Source organism: Sarcophilus harrisii, chromosome 4 (assembly GCF_902635505.1).
Source record: "Sarcophilus harrisii chromosome 4, mSarHar1.11, whole genome shotgun sequence".
Taxonomy (NCBI): domain Eukaryota; kingdom Metazoa; phylum Chordata; class Mammalia; order Dasyuromorphia; family Dasyuridae; genus Sarcophilus; species Sarcophilus harrisii.
In genome coordinates this window covers 39,640,633-39,656,417 of record NC_045429.1, presented here as the reverse complement: position 1 = coordinate 39,656,417, position 15,785 = coordinate 39,640,633, and the positions used below count along the sequence as shown (strand labels likewise).

The 15,785-nt window shown below is 35.0% G+C and overlaps 1 long non-coding RNA gene across 1 annotated transcript in view; it reads right to left on the bottom strand.

Annotated features, from left to right (window-relative positions):
* Window positions 1–551: 551 nt before the first annotated feature.
* LOC116423793 overlaps window positions 552–15,785 on the bottom strand; it is a 63,984-nt gene continuing 48,750 nt past the window's right edge. The window contains exon 3 of the long non-coding RNA XR_004234316.1: window positions 552–1,922. This is a non-coding gene — a long non-coding RNA (uncharacterized LOC116423793). The remainder of the gene's footprint in view (window positions 1,923–15,785) is intronic.

Below are 15,785 nucleotides of genomic sequence, written 5' to 3'. Positions count from 1 at the left end.
ATAATTTTATATTTATTTTTATAATTATAAGTTATAAATAATAATTTATATTTTATAATATATAATATACATTTTAATTTGAAGTTTTGGGAGCAAAAGTTATCATTGTATTACTGAAAGCCCTTAATGAATAAATGATATTATGAAAAGTATATTCAATTCCCAATACATTTTTTGGTTGTGAAAGGAGTTTAAGGAATAAAAACCATTAGGAAGCACTAGAGTAACTGATAGAGAGCCATCCTAGGAGTCCAGGAGACCTATTTTCAAATCCTACCTCTGAAATATTCTTCTATATGAGCCCAGACAGACAGATAGAGAGTCTTGAGACCAGGAAAACTATCCCTATATGTGGCCTTAGCTATATCACTTAACTTTGATATACCAAAGCAACTTGAATTTCACTGACATAAAAAGTTGCTCACCAAGAGCAATAGGTAAGTCAAAAATTTAAAATCTTGAATGGGCAATGAACTAAGCCCAGAAGTGAATAGGGATCTTTAAATCTGGTTCTGTGATTTCATTGGTTGGGGAACTTCCAGATAAAGAAATTCCTTATACTAATATGGGTTGGCACCTTTTCTGCAACTTTTAGTCTTGGAGTATTGCTTAGAATACTTCTAGGTTAAGTGATTTGTCCAGGGCAACACACAGGGTCAGAGGTAGCAGTGGAACACCGATATTCCTGGCTTTAATATTGGCTATCTGCTATGCGAGTGTTATTGAGTTTTTTTCAAAACCATATTTGATTCTTTGTGACTTCATTTGGTATTTTCTTGGCAAAGATAATATTCTTTGCCAGCTTACTTTACAGATGAGGAAACTGAGGCAAATAGAGTGAGTGACTTGCTCAGGATCACAGAGTTTGTAAGTGTCTGAGGCTGGATTCAAATTTGTTAAAATGAGTTTTCCTTACTCCAGGTTTATTCCATTATCTATTGTATCACCTAAATACCCCCATATCAATATACCTTTAGAAATTAGTCTTTAGTGCAGTACTTTTAATGCTCTCAGATTTCTATCTCAAAGGTAAATTTTAATACAGATATTCTTCTGGTGATGTGCTGCTGGAATATTGAAAAGGACAGTCTCTTTAGAACTTAAGTGAAGACTTGCCTAAAGATGTGATAGATTAGGGTATGATGGACATGAATCCACTGTGATGCAAATAAATTTACAAATAAATTGCTTTTAAAAAGTTGTATAGAAGATGTCATCAGAGAAATTGGTGATCTGGGGGGAAAAAGATGGCCCTGTCACATGATAGTGATGGACAACATATACAGCTCTGCTGGTATCCAAATCATATTAAGAGACTCTTAGAATCCTCTGGGGAGGATTCATGAGAAATGAAAAAAAAAATGCACAGGATGGGAAGGCAGGGATGAACTGTTAATGGCATAATTGGAGCAAATATCAAGGTCTATGATATCATGGATCCACCGAAATATCAAGAGATGGAATCAGAGTATAATAACTAAAAAATGGAATGTATCCAGCATGAGCCTTCTTGTTCTGACATCAACAACCTGCCCACCTCAACCCTTAGACAAAGATCATGTGATTGCTAGCAGAGTCAGGAAGACCTGAATTCAAATCCTGCCTCTGGCACAGAATTGATGTGTGATTCTGGGTGAGTCACTCATACCTCATCCTGTATGATTCTTGTCCACAGTCCTCCATAAGTTCTCCAGAAAGAACCAGTGCAACTTGCTGGAGGCCACCATCTGGGTATGCATTGAGCCTGTCCATCTGTTATTAATTAATCTTACTATGTTCACTCCTGGTTATACCTAAACTTGTTGAGAAGAATGGGAAAGAAGACTTCATCAGAGGACCATGGGTCATATTTTCATCCCCCCTCAACTTCCTTCATGTTTGTAGGCAGGTCACTTCTACTTTCTGGTTCTCAGTTTCTCCATCTGTTAAAAAAAAAAAAAGCTTGAATTAGAAGATCTCAAACATCTAACTGGGTCTCATTATTCTTGCTTTTCTCAGCTAGATGGAACAGTGGATAGAGCATTAAATATGGAATCAAGAAGAGCTGGGTTCAAATTTTATCTCAGATACTTACTAGCTGTATGACTCTGGGTAAGTCATTTAATCCTGTTTGCCTGATCTGTAAAATGAACTGGACAAAGAAATGGCAAACTGCTTCAGTATCTTTGCCAAGAAAACCCCATTTGGGTCTCAAACAGTTGGACACAATTGAAATGACTAAAGAACAAAATTATCTTTATTAAGGGTAAAGAAAGGCAATGTTTCTTTGCTCTAACATAAATGTTATCAACCTATAACTCATATAAAATCAAAATGGTTGTACTCCAGAATCTTTTATTTTGACAAAAATAGAGTGAGGAAGGGAGATCTGAAGTGGAAATACTCTTTGACTTGAGAATATGAACCAATTAGGATAGAAGTAAATCATAACTAGTCTAAATAATGAATCCCATGAAGTGGTCATATTATTCAAATTTTCATTTCATATTTTCATTGGGCTAGAACCAATTATCAATCATATTTTACATGTAATTATTATTTTAAATAGTACAAATTTAAATAAAGCAACCATTTCTCAGATTCCTTATTTGCACAAAATGCAAGCAGGAATGCTTGCTATAGAAAGCACTAGAGTAATTGATAGAGAGCCATAATTACTATAAACCAGTAATTTCCATGCTTTTTGGATTTCATATGTCTATAATAGAAACATATTGAGTATGCGCCCCCAACAGGTATATATTTATTTATTTGTAAATTTACATATATAATACTATTCTGGAAATTATGGACCTTATAAAACTTGGCTAAAAATAGAAATGTAAAAATTTGAGATAAACAGAAAATGATATTTTAAAATAACATTTTATTTCTTAATGGTATAGAGTTTTTCCTCATAGTAAAATATTATTATTAATAATTATATTTTAAGGAGGGCAATATGATTGGATATACTTCTTTATTATTAAGGACATAGCAATTCAAAGGTCTGATTCCAAGTATAGGTTATTTTGATACCCTTTTAAAATGGTTATTATAACTAATGGAAAAATGCAACTTTACAAAGCTACCATAAATCCAAATAGAAGAAATCAATGATCATTTGTACTTCACTTAAACATGATACTGATTTTTCAGTCTTCGCCACCAATTATTTCAAAGGATTTTTTCAAAATTCAGCAATTGAAAGGTTATTGTTCCTGATGTTTATCAATTGTTCTTGCAAACTAGTTGGCTGGTGCTGCATTTTAATTTTTTTTGCCAATTTATTCAAAACCCAAATGAAACTCTCTTTGAAAGATTTTAAAACAGATTAGAAAATTCTTTTTCCAATTAAAAAAATTATTCAGACAGTTTTTGTAGATGATATATTTGTTGTTTTTAGCAACTCAGAGAAAGATCAGTTATTCAGGAGAAGAGAGTAGTCAACAAGGTCAAATATTTAGATAGAAAAAAAAAGAATGAGGACCAAGAGAAAGAAAAGACTTCAGATTTGGTTATTAAGGGGTTATTGATAACTCTGAAGAGACCAGTTTTAATTGAATCAGTAATCAAAGATCATGAGAAGAATGAGAACCTAAGAGAGCAGAGTGGTGTCCTTAACAGAAATAGCTGAGTTTGGATAAGAATTGGGTTGGGATGGAGGGGAATAATGTAATGAAATCTGCCACATAAATCACAATCCCTTCATGTCTGTCCAAAAATATGCTTTTCATTCTGTCTTAGGAGGGGAAAGGGTGTGAATGGAGATGGGTTCTTACTCACTAGTTCACTGTTCAGGAACACATCAACAAAAGGTGATTGCTACTGCCAAGAGGTGATGGTGGAGGTTGGGGAAAGCAGGTTGTTGGTACACTGTGTGGAGGGGGATATTTACAGTAATATGTGCTCGATTGCTTTGAGTACCTAGGCCATGGTTTCCTAGTATTTGGGGCATAAAGGAGCAATTTAGGAGCTTGTAATATGTAATGACCGTAAGAAGTCAGCTCTGGGTCAGGGCAGATGAGGGCAGTACTGTTTGAAAGGGTGATGTAATTGTATTGGAGATCAACCCCATGGTTGACTCTCAATGGCAAGGTAACACTAACCCCTCTTTCCACTTGCTAGCTTGAGATCATGCTATAGGTGCCTTGAAGTTATGGCCCATACCACTGGAGTTGTGCAGCTTCCACTTTGAAGATCAAACGTCTTAGCAGGGGTATTCATTCAGCATTGCCAAACTAGATTGCACGCCAAATCTTTGGGATGGAGGGGAGCTACAGGACCTCATAGAAACTGGCTATCAGAACATCAGAAAGTGAAAATCTATAAAATAAATACAAATGGAGACTTTTGTTAAAAAAAAATAAAAAAGGACCAGCTGGCTGCTGTATTGTTAGGGATTACAGACCTCTGTATTTCTGATTAGCCTGCTATTTCCACTTATGACTTGGGAGGTTAGAAAAGAACTGTGGCTGAGAGCTCACTCTTATGCTTTCCTATCTTTAAGACAGACATTAGGCTAGAATTATATCCATTACACACCAAATATCTGCAGTCTAGGGCAACAATTCTATTTTGAAGATTCTCTATAAAAGCTATTTTCCCTGGTCTCAAAAAGGGACAGAGAGAAGTAATTCTACCCAGAAGGTAACAGTAGCTTAATCTCCACCAACTTGGCTTCCCTCCCATCATACACTTATTGCACAAAAGACAATCATGGATAAAAAGCAAATATATTTATCAAAGAAAGTAATAAAACAGCAATCAGGAAATTCATAGAGATTAGTTTAGCTAAAAGAACACACAAGAGTCAGGAGCATTTTATGATATAGGAATAAGACAAAATCTCAGTTAACTAAGGAGAGAATTAGCTTACTCTGGTGTACATACTGTGGGTCAGATCTGAACCTAGGTGTATATAAAGACAAAAATGAAACAGCTGCTACCTGTAAGCAAATTACTTCGTTTGCTAGTAAAATACAAATCCCTTACTCTAGTATTTTTAGCCTTCTGAAATTTGATTCAAAACTACTTTCCCACATTTACACCAAACTAATCTTTCTATATTCCAGTCAAACTCAATATATCATCTCCCACCTCCATACATTTGCCCAGACTCCATATCTGGAATGCTTTCCCTCTTCACCTCTCAAAATTTTTGTTCTCCTGATCAAATGCCTCCTTTTCCACAAAGTTTACCTTTATCCTACTAGTTGCTCATGTGATCTCTATCTCCAATAACTTTGTGATACATTTGTGTACATGTTGGATCTTTCCAATATTCTTGAAATTCCTTGAAGATAGAAATTATTTAACTTTATATCTTCAGTCCCCAGAACAGTATCTTTTACATAATAGGAATATAAATATTTGCTATTCTTTCTAATTATCACAAATGATTCTATACCTTGGCAATTCTACTTTTTGAGGGGAAGGGTCATTTAAAAAAAAGCCCAATGTTCCCTCCCCCTTCCAACTCAAACTGCTCGAAGGCCTGACTCTTGCTGGAAAAAAAAAGATGCTTAATTAAGAATTGAGGCAGAGAAGTGAAAACATTTCTTTCTGTAGTCCCATAAATGATAACAGATGAGTAATCATGAAAATCAATATTAGTATAAATCTAACCTAATCCAGGAAGGATGAAAACTTGAATCATAAAAATTCTGTGCTATTTATATGCTGCCACAAAAAGAACATGTCTTTATCCTAAATGGAAAAGTACAAATATTGGAATAAAAAAATTTTAATTGATGAAACAAGAGACTTCAACAGTTAATCCTGCCTAAAGGGCAGATCTTCATTCTGTACAAATGCTACTGTATGTGGGTTATTTAGAGTGGGTAACCAAATATCTGAGGACAAGTAATTAGCTTAACATCCCTGTTCTGCATATGCTTGTCTCACACATAATTTACAGAACAAACCCACAGAAGGGAAAAATAAAAGACCGTGGAATATTTTTCCAACCCCAAGAGCTTTGAGGTTTATTTTTTCACTGTTCAAAAATTGTTTACTCCAGTGATATTAAGATAAGCAGGAATGGTCTATTTCTCCCTTATTACATAAGGACAGAGAAGTAGCATTTCTTATACGTTATTCTTCAATCTCCCTTTTTCCCATTCCAGGATAACAGAAAATATTGCATTGCTTTCTCATGTATTACTTCAGTGTTGCAAAATAAACTGAAGAGGTTGGTTGACTAGCTGCACTATTCTCTTAACAAAAGTCTAACTTAATGGTAGAATTAAAGTAACTCCTCTTTGAGACCAAAAAAAAAAAAAAAATAGAGGGAATTAATGTTTTTAAAATAGCAGTGAATTTGATGCTTTTCTATAGTTTCTAACAGTTTTCAAAGCATTTTCCTTACAACAACACTGTGAGGATGAAAGTACAGGTATTATGCACATTTTATAGATAAGGAAACTGGTATACAGAGAGATTAGTGGCTTGCCTTTGATCATGTGGTTAATAAGTAGAAAAACTTATTTGGAAAGATATTTGAATCCATGTCTTCTTACCCCAAGCCCAGTTTCTCTTCACTACACCAGATTGTACCTCAAAGTAACCTTATAGTGACAGGGTCATGCAGTGTTTCTAAAGCTTTGACAACAAATAGCAAGCTCTGGCAGGTTATATAAGATTTAAAGCTCGTCTCTTTCCAAACCCCAGCCTAGCTAATGATAATGATAAGTTTTCAATCATGGAAATTTATGAAATAAAGAAAAATGCAACAACAATAACAATAACAAAATCTTTCATTTTTGTCTCTTACCCTCTTTTGCTTTTGCAATGGCTGCTCCTGCCTCCAAGTAGCTGAAAAGGGACTGAAGAGTTAAAATAGCACAGCTGCTGCTCAATCTATAGACACAAATTTAACTGCTGGCAGTTAATCTATCTATCTATCTATCTATCTATCAATCTATCTATCTATCTATCTACCTACCTACCTACCTACCTATCTATCGAAGTATAGCTTAAGAAAGAGACCAACATCCTGCCATCTGGGGAAGGCGGTGGGGGGAAGGAGGGGGAAAATTGGAGCAAGAGGTTTGGCAATTGTTAATGCTGTAAAGTTACCCATACATATAACCTGGAAATAAAAGGCTATTAAAAAAAAAGAGACCAAAAGTTGAGGTAAAAGTTTTACTAACTTCCAAAAGCCTTATAACTGAATACCTTAAGTACTTTTTTTTTTTCAAGAATAGGAATCTCCAAATGAAACTGAGTATATCTTATGTAAAGTGACTCTAAGTGAAACAAAAGATTGAGACCTGTTTAGTCTTCTCCAGTTAGCCCCAATTTTGTCTTGTGTATAGAAACACAAAAGGGAAAATTTTAAAAGTTTCTTCATTGACGTTTAGTAAAACTTAGTAAAAAAACTTTAGTAAAACTTAGTAAAACTTACCTTTTCTGATTGAGTAAGTTAAGCCTTTGGAATAATTGCCTCAACAAAGGGGATATGATTAGAATTAAGAACTTAAATGGAATTTTGATTATACTTGCTATGAGTTGGACACAGGGAAGCTAGGAAGGGAAATTTAAAGGAGCAGTTCAAAGAATAGGCTATCTACTATGTTCTGTGAGAGGTCTGGTTGAGAGGCAGACTTTCATCACCATTGCTGAAACAACTGACTAAAGGATACTTACTGCAGACCTCCCAGTAGAAGAGAGCTTTGGAGGACACTCTCTGTGAATGTAGGGCAGAGTTGTAGGTAGGCCTGACAAATATAATTCAAACAATCCATCCAAAGACAATAAGAAGGATACAAGAATTGATCATGGGAGCTGGCTGAAATAGGTATAGCTCTCCCTGCACTAACCAAATTATCTCTAGTGAATGTTGAATAGGGCAGAGATTTACTTAAACTTTTTCCCCTCATGACCCCTTTCAACCCAAGAAATTTTTACCTGACCCTGAATATGTAAGCATAGAAAATAGGTATACAAATTAAACATTTACTGCTAATAAGTCATAATTTTGAAACCCCCCCCACATTCAGTTATGAAGCTCCATATGAGATTGCAAACCACAGTTTAATAAGCTGAGGGACAGGATGTTAGGTAATTATAATGAAGATGATAATAATAACAAAAGCTCATATTATATAGTATTCTGAAGTTTGCAAATTGTTTTGCAAATTTTATCTCATTTTTTCCTCACAACTCTTTGAGGTAGGTCTTGTTATTATTATTCCCATCTTATGGATGAGAAACTGAGTTAGACATAGGTTAAATGATTTACCAAGAGTCACACATTTAGAAAGTATCTGAGACTAGATTCAAACACAAAGATTCTGGGGGAGTTTTTTTTGGCTGCGAATCCAGCTTTCTCTCTACTGCCATGTAGCTTCCTGTATATGAACCTGAGGATAGCTGGATTGTTGAAAACTAGAAATAAGTAAGAAGCCCAGTGGAGAATAATGTTGATCTATGCGCCAGTAGGAAACAGCTGAGAAGCAATGTCAAGCTAGGAGTAGGGTGAAGAGTAGACTCAACAGAATAATATGACATTAACAGAAAATATCAACAACTCTGCCACATCAGGCACATATGTTGTCCCCAAACTGTATTCAATAGCCCTGTGTTCTATATATTCCAAGTGTCATCCTTATAAAGGTTCACTCTCCTTACTAAAGGTGTGTGTGTCTGTGTGTGTGTGTGTGTGAGTGTGTTTGTGTTTGTGAAAGACTGATATCAAGGTTTATAGTGGGAGAGAACGTTCTACTATTGTTTATGCTATTATGATATTTGAATTGTGTGCACAGAGTGGCTGGTAAACATCTTTGGGGGTTCAAGAGCTATGGTTTCAAGAAGATTCTGACCTTCAAAGTATCTAGAACTTGGGATAGTTTCCAAAAAGGTTCATGAGTGACAGAGATCTTGGGTATGAAACTTTACAAATTGTTACTATTTGAGCCTTCTAGAAATGCAGTGGATAGATCACTGGAGCCAAGAAATTCAAATCTAGTCCCACTTCCTAGCTGTATGATCTTGAGAAAGTCATCTAACTTCTGTGTACCTCAGTTTCCCTGACTGGGTGAGAATAATAGTACCTATTTCACAGGGTTCTTATGAGGATCAAATGAGAATATTTGTAAAGTGCTTAACACAGTGACTGGCACATAATAGGTTCCTGGTGAGCACTTGTTTCCTTTCTTCCTAAAATGATAAGGTATATCAAATCTTCTGAAACTGTGGCTCATGACCCTATATTGGTTTGTATAATTGAATACGGGATTGCAAAAAAAAAATTTGGCAACAGTAAAATATAATAAATGTACCATCAAGATTTAATTCGTTAAGTAAAATAACTACACCTATTTCATTAGTATACACATTTGCATGGGTGAATGTTGAAAATTATCTATGCATATGTTTTGAAAATAAAAAGCTTTGTAAAAAAAAAATAGAAGTGAATACCCTAAAATAAAACCACTGTGTGATCCTGGGCAAGTCACTTAATCCCAATTTCCTCAGAAGAGAGAGAGAGAGAGAGAGAGAGAGAGAGAGAGAGAGAGAGAGAGAAGAAAATGGGAAAAATCCAAACATTTCTTGGGTGAAAAAAGGGATTGTGAGTGGAAAAAGTTCAAGAAGTCTTAAAGTATATGACTATTGTGAGAATCAATCCCCGAACTGTTATGTGTGTGTGTGCGGTCAGAACATTAATTTATCAGATAGTTGGTGTTAAATCCAAAACCAGATTTTTAAGAGAATAAAGACATAAGACATTGAGTATAATTATTAAAATTCCAACCTAGATTATTGTAACAAGGCATGAGAAGATGTTCTCTTTGAGGCTGCTGGCTGGCATTTGGTTGGTGGTTTGTGAAAGTTGCTTGCATTTTGTAGTTCTGTGGAATTACTTAGTGGATTTAATCCCATTGTTGGCACACAAGCTATTCCTTTCACAATCACTTCCCTAACAAAGACATCTTTTATAAGATCCACTGGGTTGGATCTTTTGGTAAAGAAGAACAAGCAAAACTCTCTAGAAACACTTTATCCACTAGAATCTTTCAAGCTTCACCTCTTCCAGGAGACTTCCCTAAGCATTTTTCCTCCCCATGCCCTGTTGAAAAGAATCTCATCCTCCCTTCACAAGACATGCATGTATAGCATACAGATTGTTTGAACTTTAAATTCCCTCCATCCTCTGTTCTAAGCAAATAACAAGTACAAGATGCTTATAGAAGAATGAAAAAGCTGGTGACATTTTTCTCACTTTCTCCCAATCCATGTAACCCATTCAGGGATGCTGAAAAATAGGTGAAAGAACAATAAAGCAATGAGCTAAATTGATTCCAACTTCATAAAACAGGAAATGACTAATCCCTGATGTATGCTGATCAATCATTGTAAACCAGGTGTCTATGTACAGTCAGCCCATTGACTTGTTAAACTATTATAGACAGAACTAAAGCCAACTTCAAAGACAAGGGAAGATACTGTATGCAATTGCAACAGTTCCAAACTCAGCTATTCTAACAAACTATTGACATTGAAAAATGGGATTAACAAAAGGTACAAATAAAGTTGGTTATATCTTAACAAACAGGAGAATGATTGGTTATTGAATTGAATCATTCCAAAAAGAGGAAGGGTCAAAATCAACACCAGAGGATAAACAGGGTAAAACAAACAAACAAAACAAAAACCCACAAAATTATTGATGGCCCCAAAGTGTGAAATTAATAAAGGAAAAGAAATAGATTATGACTGTTTCCACAACAATTGGTTATAGGAGGCCAGAAACTATATTAAACAAGAAACTCGATCTTGTTGGCAAGCAGAAAATTACAGAAGCAACACCAGTTTGGGATTATAAACTCATTTGGAAAAAAATCATAGACAAGAAACAAATGTAACTGAAAATCATAACCCACTGTTTGATAAAAACTAAGCACATAAATTACTGGGGGAAGCATTCTCTTCTTGACAGAAACTGCTGAGAAAACTGGGAAGTAGTTAGACAGAAATTAGATTTAGATCGGCATCTCATGTCATATATGCAAATAAGGTCAAATGGATATACAAAATGGTTTTACCATTAAAAGCTTAGAAGAAAATAAAGGTATGCATATATATATACACATATATATGTATGTATTTCAGATCTATGACCAATGGAGGATAACTTTTTAATAAAACAAAGGGTAGAGGAAATTATTAATTTTGATTTCATAAAATTAAAGAACTTTTACATGGATACAATAATCGAAGACAGAATAAAAAGAAAAAACTGTACAGTAAGAAAAATATTTGCATCAAATATCACTAAATGTCTGAAATTACCAAATTACATAAGAAATTGACACAAATTCAAAGGATATGAACATTTAAAAAATGTAAACTCTAAAGGAATATTTGAAGACACTCTCCAAATGACTAATTATGAGAGAAGTGCAATTTAAAATAATTTTAAGTTTCCACCTCACACTCTACAAATTGGCAAAGATGACCAAAAAATATTAGATATTGAAAGAAAGGAAGATAGGCCCACAAATACATTATTTATGGAGTTCTGAACTATTCCAGTCACTCTGGATTTAAATGAGGAATGATGTGAAAATAATGACTAAACCTTTTGATTCTGCTATCCCATTACTGGGCAAATACCCCTAAGGAAGTCACATATAGAAACAAAGGTACAATATACACCCAAATGATCAAAAAACAAAACAGATAAACCAACAAACCAAACCAAACCTGAAAATAAATTAGAGGGTAGTGAAAAAACAACGGAATGTGAATACAAAGGAATTTTATCATGCAGCAAGATTGATGAATAGGAGGAATTCCAAGAAACAGGGAGAGGCATATAAACCAATGAGAGATTCAAAAGAACAATATGCACAATGGCTACAAAGTCTTGAAAAGATTACTAACAAACTGTAACAGAAAAAAAAATGAAGAACAGATAATGCAATTCGCTTCCCTCCTTATGGCATTGATGCCAGCAGGCTATTAAGTAAAAATGTTGTATATCTTGGCATACAGTCACTGTATAGGATGTTTTTATTTAACTGTCTTTTCTTCTTAAAAAAAAGTTCACTCCAGGGAAGGGAAATGAGAAAGAAAACTTACTATCACATAAAGCCAAAAAAACCCAATAAAATGAATCATTTAAAAAAAATTCTAGAAAAGAATGATAGACAATTAAGGTCTATATTAACTTTAGAAAATTATGAATACTTGTGGAAGGGGAAATTAGTTTTCTGAAAGCTTTCTATAAGATCTAACTAAATCAACTCACCCCCAAAATATTTTTGTATAAAACTAGAAAGGTAACAAATGGATGAAGAAACAAATCAGATCTGTTAATATTTGTGCAGTAATCTACTTTTATTGTCCATGATGATGCTACTACATTTGAATTCTTAAAACCTCAGGATCCAGTACACTATATGATAAAGTAAATGGAACTAAAGAAGATAAAGATAAGAAGAATAAAAAGCACACAGAGAAGAAATTCTTGCAGGAGGTAACACAACTTTGACAACATTAGGAGATTTATTCTCAAGGTATTTGAAAGGGGAAAACAGCAAATATTAGGAAAATAATCATAGATGTTAGCATTGACATCAAAGGGCAAGGAAGTAACTAATGCCTCTATAAAGCTTTTATCATAACTGTCTACACATATCCTATGAGATGGCTGTCTGGGAGTCAGAATAGGAATGACATCTGATACAACTATGATAATGTAAGAAACAGATTATATCAATAACTTATTTTTTAATAGCTTTTTATTTACAAGTTATATGCATGGGTAATTTTAAAGCATTGACAATTGTCAAACTTTTTGTTCCAATTTTTCCCCTCCTTCCCCCCACCCCGTCCCCTAGATGGCAGGATGACCAGTAGATGTTAAATATATTAAAGTATAAATTAGATACACAATAAGTATACATGACCAAACCGTTATTTTGCTGTACAAAAAGAATTGGATTCTGAAATATTGTACAATTAGCCCGTGAAGAAAATCCAAAATTCAGGCAGGCAAAAATATAGGGATTGGGAATTCACCTCCCAGAGTTCTTTCGCTGGGTGTAGCTGGCTCAGTTCATTACTGCTCCATTGGAACTGATTTGGTTCATCTCATTGCTGAAGATGGCCAGGTCCATCAGAACTGATCATCATAAAAGTATTGTTGTTGAAGTATATAATGATCTCCTGGCCCTGCTCATTTCACTCAGCATCAGTTCATGTAAGTGTCTCCAGGCCTCTCTGAAATCATCCTGAATAACTTATTTTTTTTAAAAGAAAATATGCGACAATAACAAACATGCTTTCCAAAGGGTTTTCTACAGAAGACTATCTTTTGTAAACTGAAAAAATGTAGAGAATACAAGATCTCCCTGTATTTGTTATTTGTTGATCATGACTGAATGACAAAACATTTACTTAGCTTTGTGCTAAGTGCTAGGGATCAATATAAACAAGAAAAATAATCCTTGGCCTCAAAGAGCTTACATTTTAATGGTGACACACAAAAAGAGGGCTGAAAGGGAGAGAAGGAATGTGAAGTGATGTGAAGGTCTGGCTGCCTGGAAGATAAGGTGAAAACTTAATTATCAAAGTCCAAGGACTTAAGGGATTAGTATGAATAGTTCTGGTGGGAAGAGGTTGAGGAGCATGGCTGGAGTGGAGGCAGACTGGTCTAGAGATGGATGGGATTATAGGAAAGAATTTGTCTTAAATAAAATCTAAAAGTCTCTCCCCATTTATGTTACAATCACACAAGTCCTTGGTAGATGTAAACACAGAGATAACTTGCTAATAATCCTCTGATAATCATTACCAAGTGAAACATAAAACAAGGAGAAACATTCTTGCCAAAGAGGTTTCTTACTGTCATAGGATACGAACATGGGGTGGAGTTCAAAAGAAAAGAGATTCTTTATAAAAGGTAAAGCCCTCCAGACTGTTTTGAAAGACATTGAACCCCAGTACACTACAAAACCTCTTTAAAGTGATCTATGTTCTCTCAAATGGGATCAGCCTTAAAATCTACACAAGCAAATCTAAATAGACAAAAATTAATCTTTTGCCTAGAATGCGCCATAGAATTGGATGGGTATCCAATTGAATTAGTCCATCTGTGTATCCATCTTGGACAGGCCCCATAGACAGGAGACTGGGCCTAATAATTGAATAGGAGGAAAGGAATAGGTTGGGTTGCATTTATAAAGTTTTCAATGCTTTTAATGATACTAAGCATCTCCTTGACACAAAACCCCATCTTTTCCACACCAGTATTCTCTCAGTAATGCTAGATGGCTGCAAACCATGGAACATCACAATTTCCAAAGGAAAAAAATTTAGTGATCAAAGAGTGTTGGAGACTCATATGCTGTATATGAATAGGTTGAAGCATATTACAAAGATGTTTTACAGACTTGAAGTGACATTCAGGAAATCATCTAGGAAATGTATAACCAGAAAAGGAAGTCATCAAATCACACTGTAAGATTTTGCTTTTCTTTCTTTTTTTCCTTCTTTACTGGATGAAGAGAAGGGGAGAAAGAAGAGCAGGTAACAAAAATAAATGCACATGAATCTAAATCTTTGGAACTGTGGAGACGGTCAGAAATAAAATTTTGTCTGGGTAAGAAGTAAAAGAAGGAAAAGAAAAGGCCTTAAACTAAAGAAAAAGAAAAAAAAAGGACTAGAATTGAAGAAAAAGGAAAAAATATCAAACTTAAGGAGAAAGATTTAAAGAGAAGAGGGCCTGAAAGGGAGGGGAGAACTTAACAAGAAAAAAATGTAGTTGGCAAAACAAGGAAGAAGTTGGTAAGACTGTTAGAGATCAGAGAAGGAAAAGAAGTTGTGTATGAGTTGTTGCAATGGTAAGAAAATAAGGAAAAAGAAAAAGAAAAGGGAAAAGCTAATCCTAGAGATGAAGTGTCCTAGTATGATATAGAATACTCTGGGTGCCAGACATAGGCACGCCCATAAGAACCAATGGGTTGTTCCCCCAAGGGTGTGCATGCACGTACAATCCTAGGTCTTAGCTTGTGCCAAAGGAGGGAAACATCATCTCTAAGTCTACATGGGGAAGGGAATGATCAGGAAAGGCTCAAGGGGAACATCTTAAAGGATTGAGGGGGAAAGCTGATTTTTAGTCCTATTTGGCTTTAACAAAGGATCTAACCCAGTGACACTATAAAGGGTGCCTTTGTTAGAGAGGCGATTGTGAAAGGAACGGGATTGAACCCTTCTAGTAACTCCAAAGAACTACAAAATACTAACTATTTTCAGGAGCCACCAACCCAAGCTGAATCCTGGCCGGCAGCCTAGAAGCGAACATCTTCTCATTCTGTTACTGGGCCCCAGAGTAATCTTGGCTCTTTTGTAATTAAAGTTCAATTAATTTCTCCATGACTGATTCTTCTTCCCATTAAGAGCTCATTGGGAAATTGTGTTTCTGGCACATCGTGCAGTTCTGTTCCCAATTATTGGTTGTGCAATTTATCAATAAAGAAAAGCTTTAAAAGTCCCTTAAAAATAAACAAGGAAAAAAACAAAACACACACACACAAAGATGAATGGGAAGGAAAGTTAAATTAGAAACACAGCACTGTATGTTCTAACCAAAGAAAAATGGTTATCCCACATTCCACGGGGCTTTCATCTGGGGAGGCTACAGAAATAGAAATTCAATGATGCATAGTTGCTTGACTCTGTCACCAAAAGAATCATTTAGGAGTGAGAAATAAGCCAGGAAGTAAAATAAACAGATGAGGAAAGGTTATCTATACCAGAGACCAGCACCTACAGAGAAATGACCTCTGCAATGAATT